Genomic DNA, 8,986 nt, shown 5'->3' with positions numbered 1-8,986 from the left:
TAGCGTTAGGCAACTAAAATAATTTGCTTAAAGACTACACCCGAAACCCAAATCTTTGGTGAAGCCTGACACCTAATGGTGAAAAGTAGGGTACTGAGCTGGCCATCTGCTATTAGCTGATCTTTGGTGCCAGGTGATGTCACCACTTGTTGTGCTCTATAGAGGGTGACATCACTGGCGCCAAAGATCAGCCAATAGCAAAAGGGTTTGGGGTTTAGTTACTCTTTCAATTTAGGGTAAGGTTTTTAAATAAGAAAAACTTTCAGCGAAAATGAAAGCGTCACTCCCAGTAGAAAACTTTGTCCTCATGAGTTGGGAATTGAACCCTGACTTTCCACCACGCTATTTCAGTGTCAACCTACTGCCTGTTTCTAGCTGTGTCTCCTCCACCTAATCCTTTCCTGGTGGGAAAACATACCTCTCACTTTTTAAGACAACATGCTCACAAAATTTCAAGAGACTCGGCTGCTTTTTTGGGGCCAAAACGCAATCTTCGAGACCGCAGTACTGTACACGAGTTGCTGAAAAGCAGATACAAGGCTGAGCTGTAGAGCTGCATGACCCATTCTTATTCATAGGGTCCACTGGGCACACACCTCTTGACTGGCTCAGTCTCCAGTCATTCAATCGGTTCAGTCATGGGGTTTTTGAGGACTTTCTTGCCGGTGGGATGGAATGAGAAACAAGAGTGCTGCTTTCTTTTGTCCCCTTTTTCTTTTCCCCTTGTACTAGCCCCAGCCCTGTCCGCATCTGCTAGGCGGATTAGCCCGACGAGACGGAGGCTGCATTATGTCCTGAGGGGGCTTTACTGTAAGGTTCGCCGCTAGTTCTCGCTCCCTTCGTCTCTCCCCACTTAATGTACCGCTTCTCTGAAAAGCGGCTAAATCTTTGTTAACAGGGAAACTATGAACTCACAGGGAGTTAATCAGAGTCAGTGCAAGGCTGGCGATTTGCATGTGAATTGGCTGTGGCTGTATACCAGGCCTCTTTATGTCATTCACTCCGCAGTGCCTCGGGCTTCTGGCCTCTAAGACATCCTGCTGCCATAGGTGCACGTCGGTGAAGAACATGTCTATGTCCTTATGTGCTACGTGGAAATCTGGCATTGATACAATACATATATATTCTGATTGTAATATACCCGGTGCAGTGATCCAGCAAACAGTTTGGACGGCCTGCACCAACATTGAAAACCCATGTAAATATAGCACCAAAATGAAAGTTGAGACAATGTCCACAGTTGTCCATAGCAACTACCTGTATCGTTTTGTGAAATCAGGACCTAAATAGTTTCTGATATCAGTTCAAAACAGTTTCCAAAGCTGTTTCAGTATGAATTTTTACCAATTTTTGTGCTCGTTTGGCCAACTTTCTGCACATCGCTGTCTGCCCCAACGCTTGCTGTGGAATCTTGGTTGACTAATAGCAACCTCAGTGGGTTGATTAAATATTCAACATGAACTCTTATAACATTATGTTTAACATTCTCCAGCAAGTTCGCCGTATTCCCTTGGCCGATCAGATATCATACCCAGCTGAGGTGGATTAGCCACCGTGTTTTATCCTAACAAGTGATGTGCTTCCCCGAGTGGGCGACTTCCTTCTTTTTTGCTCTATATGATTTTTATTTAGCGATGTTATTGCGTGGGGGAGGGAGAGGGGATGTTAAAGGAGAGAGTAAATCTGATGTGGAAATGTAGACTTAGCAGGATTTATCCATTTGAGAAAAGACCTTTTCACTTGTTTTGTTGGTTTATCCCCTAAACCCCGTCTCACCCCCCTGCCTAAAAGCTTTTGACATCTTCATCTCGTTCACAGTGGGCAGGCTTTGTTTGCTCTGCTTGAAAAAGCGGATGGGGCTCGGCCCTCCCCTCTCCGTGGCACAAGTGTAGGACTTTGCCATGGCAAAGGGGGGATTTCTCTTTCCTCCTGCCCCCTCCCTTCCCACATAACTACAATATGGTCATTGTCTGCCAGTGAATAATGTGGCCACTCGGGCAGCATGGACTGCTCCTCGGGCTTTGACTGTGAACCAGCTCTTTTCTTCGGCGTGAAAGGACTCTAATCCATGTAAATATAGGACTCCGGGTACAGCTTGGCCGCGGTGGGGACAGCGAGAGGGAGGAATGGAGGGGAGGGTCAGCAATTTAACCTTTGACCCAACAAATAAGAGGCATGTAAGTTTTAGAATTGCTCTCCAAAGAGGGGCTCCTGTGGCAGAATGAGCTTCTTTTGTAATCCTCGCAGTTTGGGGCTGATTGACAGGGGCTGGGATGGGAGCACGGCGCAACACAAAACCAGGGGGAAAAACAGTACCGCAACTCGGCGATGAGAAAGAACACAAACGGGCGACGCTAATTATTGATTATCTCCATCCAGCATATGGCTGTTTTTAGGCGAAAACCTCGTAACCTCATCAATTTTACCAATTTTCGTGGTTTTCCCAGAATTAAAAGACGGTGGTACGAGAAAGTGCAATGACCCTCGGGCTTATTCACCCATTTCAGCATTTCAAAAAGCAAATAATGCTATGTTTCTTCATTCCTGAAACATTTTGAGGATAGGAGGTTTTTATCCTCGCACTAACGTTTGAAAGCGCACTACCTGATGTTAGCGATCTTAACTCTAATGTCACGAAAAGCCGTGAGTATAAAGTGCGATGCGGATCAGATGCACAGAGTTTGTCAGAGGTGGGTCAGAGTCAGTGGAAGCCCCCCCACTGAGAGACAACTTAAAGTAGTGCTTTGAACACAGGGCTAAGAGACATGTTGAGACAGACTGAAGACAGTGGATGAACACTGTGTCACATAGAGCGATTAAACCTCCTTCTCTCAAACACACAAAAAAAACCTCTTTAAACTCTGAACTAAATCTTTCCTATATTTAAATGTTGCGGTTTAAGGGTCTGGTAAAATAAAGAAATTGCAAATACTTCAGAAAGTATTTGAAATAGTATTTAAATGTATTTTTTTCCCCAAGTTTGCTGAATAATTAGGCTGAAACTTTTTGTTAAAGTCTGGACAAAGCATATCAGTCTGAAACAATCCAGTCAGTGTCCTGCAATATGATGGATATGATGCAGCTTGTTTGATTACATATTGCAATTTTGGGTGATTTTTGGCATGAAAATGCTCAAAAAATGGTGAGTATCAACCCAAAAATATCGATATTGATATCAGTATCGGCCTTTGAAAACCCATATCGCTTGAAACCAATTGAAAGGACACCGAGTCTACAGCCAGATAGAATGTGATCAAATGTGTATCGGAACTGGACAAACAGACTTTTTTTCCCCAATTCCCAAACTTTTGAGAAAAATCCTGTAATTAATTTTCTGTACAATTTCAGGCTTTCTATATGTACATAGGAATTTGTGTACATCATATATGTTGTGTACCTCTATATTTGTACATAGGATGCACATTCTTGAGTCTCTTGTGGAACAACACACATTTTCTGCCATTTACACTCCAATTTTGGTGATTTTCATGTTTGTAACTTCCATTGAAGGATTCCATGCTCCTCTATGGGTTCAGAAAATCCTACAACCCTTGGGTTTATGAAACCTTTTCAAAGCCCAATTGGATAAAGTCTAAAATGCATGGTGGTCAAGCTAAAAACAAGGCTCTTGATTACTGAAAAGTTGACATTTTGGAGATACAAGGTTTCCCTCCAACAACAGTGATGTGTGGAAAAGTGGAGAATCAAGAAGCTGAAGAAGCTCAGAGTCCAGTAGAGTCTACAGAGAAAAAGCTGGTGTGACCGAGAGCCACTGTGTACTACCCATGATTTTGATGGGTCATTAAAGTCCTCAAGATTTTTCTTTTTCTTTTTCTATCTCCATCTTTGTCACTAAGCATTCATTGCTGTGGTGTTTCTGCTGCTCTTCCCAGAGATCACCTGTCAATCAAACAGTGTGTCCAGTAGTGTGACGTCTTTTTCCTTGGATTTTCTGTTGATGCAGTTTGAGTTTCTCTTTTCTTTGTCTGTTCAGCCATGGTGGCTATCACTGCTCATGCTAACTACCCAGTTCTTCTTCTGTTTATTTCAAACAAACTGGAAACATAAAACGCACCACTTCCTTTTTCAGAGGATTTTTCCCAGAAAAGAGCTACCAGACACTAGGTGTTCAGAACAGCAAATGTAAAAGCTTTCATGAACCGGCTATAGATTGAATCACTATTGTGGCATAGAGAGTTGCTATTTATTTTAGATGAAAATATGTACTTGTACTTTAAAGCAGAGGGGCCTGGAGCTCATATGCACACACACACACACACACACACACATTATCAACAGTGTAACAAATGTCGCCTTCTGTGATGTTCTTGTGAAGAGAATGTTGAAGTATTTTCTATCCTAGAATAAGAAAACAACTATCTTACTCTTCAAATGCTCTATCAGTATAACATGGATAACATTGACATCTTAGAGGCCGAAGTGTGCTGAATTTGTGTGTGTGTGTGTGTGTATCTGCTCTTCCCCTGCATCGAATGTGTGCATACACGCTGGCTGGTGTGTGTATAGTGTGTGTACAGTGATTAGGTGATACGTTTCCCTCCCTTTCATGTGTTTTTAGTCTCCCATGCTTTGTTCCCTTTCTTAATTACAGCGCCGCTCTCCTCTGAGAGCGTGTAACCCGCTCCCCACTTCCACAGCAGCATCCCATTAAAGCCACGCACCCTCCTCCCTCCCTCCCCCTCCCTCTACCTTTATGCAGAATACAATTAAAAAACGGAGCGAGATCAAAAAGATGCCAGGAGCCTGACGAGGGTGATGTTTTTCTGAAAAATGCAGATTTGTGTTATTGATGGCCGCCTGTTTGGAAATCATTACAGGACAAGGAGTAATCAGTGGAGCTGCATCAGCATTTTAGTCGTCGACAAGCGCCGGCACCCCCCCCCCCCCCCCACGACACACACACACACACACACACATACATCCTAAGAGGACATATGCTCTTTCAACAAAGTATTTAAATGAGTTGCTCACACTGATAGTTTGCGCTCCTTCACATCAGTTCAGTGGTTATTAGTGCACTCTTGACTTGCTGTGCATTAGCCTACTTAAATAACAGCTTTACAGTGTGACTAGGGTTAGACTGATATAGTGGTTTGCCAATATTGCCTTTCAATTAACTATCAGATATCAGTGTGGTTCACCTCTGATATGCTGGAGGTTTGAAGTTTGATTTCTTTGTACATTTTATTGATGAATTCCCATGTTTATCGTAAATTAATTCAATTCATTTTATAGGTAGTAATGTATCCCAGAGTTTCCCTATTGAATAGGTGTGGTGGGTCATCCAGCCTTAAAGAGCTGCTAACACTAAAAGAATTTCAAAGAGTTTCAGTGGAGAGTTTTAGTGTCCCATGATGGTCTAAATGCTGTTTCAGAGGCTTTTCCACCCTGATAAGAAGAAAATTCTGAGGGAAACAATGAATATTTGTAAAGTTCTGGCATGAAAATGGTTAAATTTAACGATAAATATCGATACAAAAAATCATCTATCACCCATGTTGGTTGAATCCTATTTGTAACCATTCTACAGAACAAAATGACCAAATTAAACTATAATGTCTTATTGTATGGTTTCAGAAAACACTTCACTATTTATAACCACTGAGAAGACATAGAGGTTTATGAGAAAGCATAATAAGACTCTGAGACTTATTACTGATCATAACCAGGCTTTAATGAGGACAATACAGTATAATGTACAATATGAATCAGTTATGATCAGAGTCCTTTACTGTAAGTGACATGGAACCACTGCAGTTCAGCATGTGGATAAAAGCACTCGTTTTATTACTCTGTCATTGTTGTCATTAAACAGATTAATAATTGTTCTAGTGGCATATTAGTAGCAGTTATGTTTTATTATGTTTTAATAGGGATCCTTCCTCTTTCTCCCAATGAATAATTCTGTTAAATTTGAAATCTGTACAGGCTAAGAAGAGATGGAGTGGAGGGTAAATCCACCTAAACACACTTTACCCTTTTTGTTTGAGTGTTTTATTCATCTTTTTGAGGCAGAACATAAATCCCTGTGATGTAAATTCATAATATTCATCATAGTAACTAGTATGAACTGCTGTAAGTTAAATGAAGATAGGGGATTTTAAGGAAATATGACGCATAAATGAATGCTTTTCTGAAACTAATTTATTTTTTGGATTATATTGGTGGTTGATGATCACCTTTCCTCCCCATATTTTTAATTCCCAGATCTTTTTTATTTAGGCTAGTGAAGGTGTGGGTCTACTGCCCACATGTGTGTGTGTGTGTGTGTGTGTGTGTGTGTGTGTGTGTGTATGTGTGTGTGTGCGCGCGCGCACGTATGTGCGCACGCGAGGAGGGGGTGGGAACAGTGGAAGAAAGTGAATTAATTCAGTTGTACCTTCCCTCTTAAATGAATGTATCATAGATGAATTAAATATTGGACTGTTTTCACCAGTGAAAACGCTTGATGGTGTTATTCATTAGCATATTGTGACTTTTCCTCCTCTAAGAATCTATACCTGGTGACACTCACACAGTAGGCTACTATGGGAACACTCATATATATATAGACCTCGGCCTAAACTTATAAACCTATTTATAGATATTAAATAAATGGCATTTATTCTTCAAATTCACAATTTTCCGAGGAGTCAATTAAACCAAACAGAGCCTCACAGAAAGCAGCAACCCACTCTCCTGTAAAAACGCACAGATATATCTAAACTGATATTTTCTCCTTAATCTCACACACACCCTCCTAATATCATATTTCATACACGCCCGCAGACATGCCCGCTGCCACTATGTTTAATGTATAAGCTGAGCCTTATAGCAGATAGAAAACGCCAGATGATAAATATGCATGTATTCAATTAAGGGTATTACAGAGGGGTTGATTTGCATAAGGATTTAGGAGGCTTAACATCATATTTGTGCTATAAAACTTCACAATAGCCTAAACGCGGGGGCTTTTATATGCACGGGAGGGGGGAGAGGAGGGGAGGGGAGGAAGGGGGGGGGGACAGGTATTTATTTATTTTTTTTAAGGAGCGACTGCAAAAAGAAATTACAAAAGGAATGACTGCCAGAATATGAAAGATCTGTTCGCAAAATTGAAATTCGGGTATTGTTTCATTTTATTTGAATATTGTTTTTTCTCCTATAATAATAATAAAAAAAAAAAAATAGATAATGGATGTGAGCGTGAAGTTGAATATCTGGATTCATTTTTGCATCTTTGGAAAAAAAAAAGACTTCACACCACGGAACAGTGCAACAATAAAAAAGCCCAAAGCGGTGTGATAACGTGTCATTTCCCTCTCTTCCATATACCGGCTGTAGCATCTTTTTGTGCAGAGTATAAACCTCCTCTCCGGTCCTCAACCACGTCCTCTGATGACGAAGTCCACTCCCCCCCCCCCCCCCCCCCCCCCCCCCACCTCCCAATTAAGAGCAGAGAGCTAATTAGGAGCGGATCCTGGATCAGCTCTGCGCCCGCTACACCAACTGTTCAGTGGAAATAGAGACGCGCAGCTGAATCAGCTGTTCAAAAAATGATGCATTCACATATGAAGCTGCTTCTCGTTTAATCAAAAAGGTCCAGACATGAAAATACACCAAACCCAATATTATTTTATAATATTTCCACGCATTAATATCCACTTACACTGTGCTAAAATTGCAAAAACAATCCTATGGATGCAGTTGTTTCAGTTTTTTTAATCCTCTATCAACATTTTACAAATTCCTAATTCATTTCAATAAGCTTTCCTCGTTCTCGCATTTGATTTGTTTTTAATATGGAATCAGATTCACGACTGAAACACGGGCCTTGCTTTTACTTCTGACACCTGTGGCAAATATTAATATAAAAAAACATCTTTTCTCTTTATTTGTGCTGAGTCGAAATGGGATTTAAGCTGTAGATCATCCTATTTTTTTTATTTTTTTTATTTTTTTTTTTGCTGTGAAATAGCCTGCAGCCTGTGGTGTTTCTGGGCCCAGTGAGCTTTAATATTCACTTTCCACATAGGCCTATACTGGAAACTGGAACAGAATCAGCTGTGCAATTGAGTTATATGAATACGTCAATACTATGGATGCAGCCGAGAAGGCCAAACTAAGCCAGTTTCAGCTCTCCACCCAGAAAAAAGAGGGTTCTGCAATGGTGCTGTAGTTTGGGTTCGTGCTTCTGTGACACCAACAATCCTCACATTTGATAAAATCAAGGAAAAACTGTTAAATCATAATAATAAAAAGTGTCTCTTTAAAAGTTCTTTAACTACTGATTTTGAGTATTTGATACACTCTTACAGGTTCTTTAGCAATAAAACAGCTCCTATAGAACCATTTGAGTATGGTGCTAGAGATCAGTGATTCTCAAACTTTTTCATATCAAGGACCCCTAATTTAGTCCACATTACGTTTTTTCTCTTGGACCCAAATCTGAGAATATTTTTATTGTTAGATATGATTTTGTCCAGAATTCCATGACTATCTGTATTGTAGGTAGAGAGATAACAGAGAAACTATGATCAAAACAGTCATTCTTCTACATTCTCTAATTGTGTTAACTTCTTGGATATGAAATAATGCTGAAGTTTAACAATTCATCAATTTGCTGGGGACCCCCTGGAACCCCCTCAAGGACCCCTGGTGGTCCCCCGGACCCCACGTTGAGAACCACTGCTACAGAGAACCGTTCTAAAATGGTTCTTTACAGCACCATGAAGGGTTCTTCAGACCCGTTTCCCCGGTGCTGCATCGAACCCTTTTTGTTGAGAGTGTGTGTCACTTGAGTAAAGGTCCCAGAAGACCTTCCCAGTGCGCGCAGACAGCTCCTCCACATCCACACCTCGCACCAAACTCCGCGCGCGCTCCCCTCTTTCTTCTTCTACGGACACAATTTGACATTTCGGAGCCGCTCAATCACTCCAGAAGGACGGACGGAGGCTATACGGACGGACGGACTGTGGCCGGGGTC

Source organism: Centroberyx gerrardi, chromosome 8 (genome assembly GCF_048128805.1).
Source record: "Centroberyx gerrardi isolate f3 chromosome 8, fCenGer3.hap1.cur.20231027, whole genome shotgun sequence".
Lineage (NCBI taxonomy): Eukaryota > Metazoa > Chordata > Actinopteri > Beryciformes > Berycidae > Centroberyx > Centroberyx gerrardi.
This window is presented reverse-complemented; position numbering follows the sequence as displayed.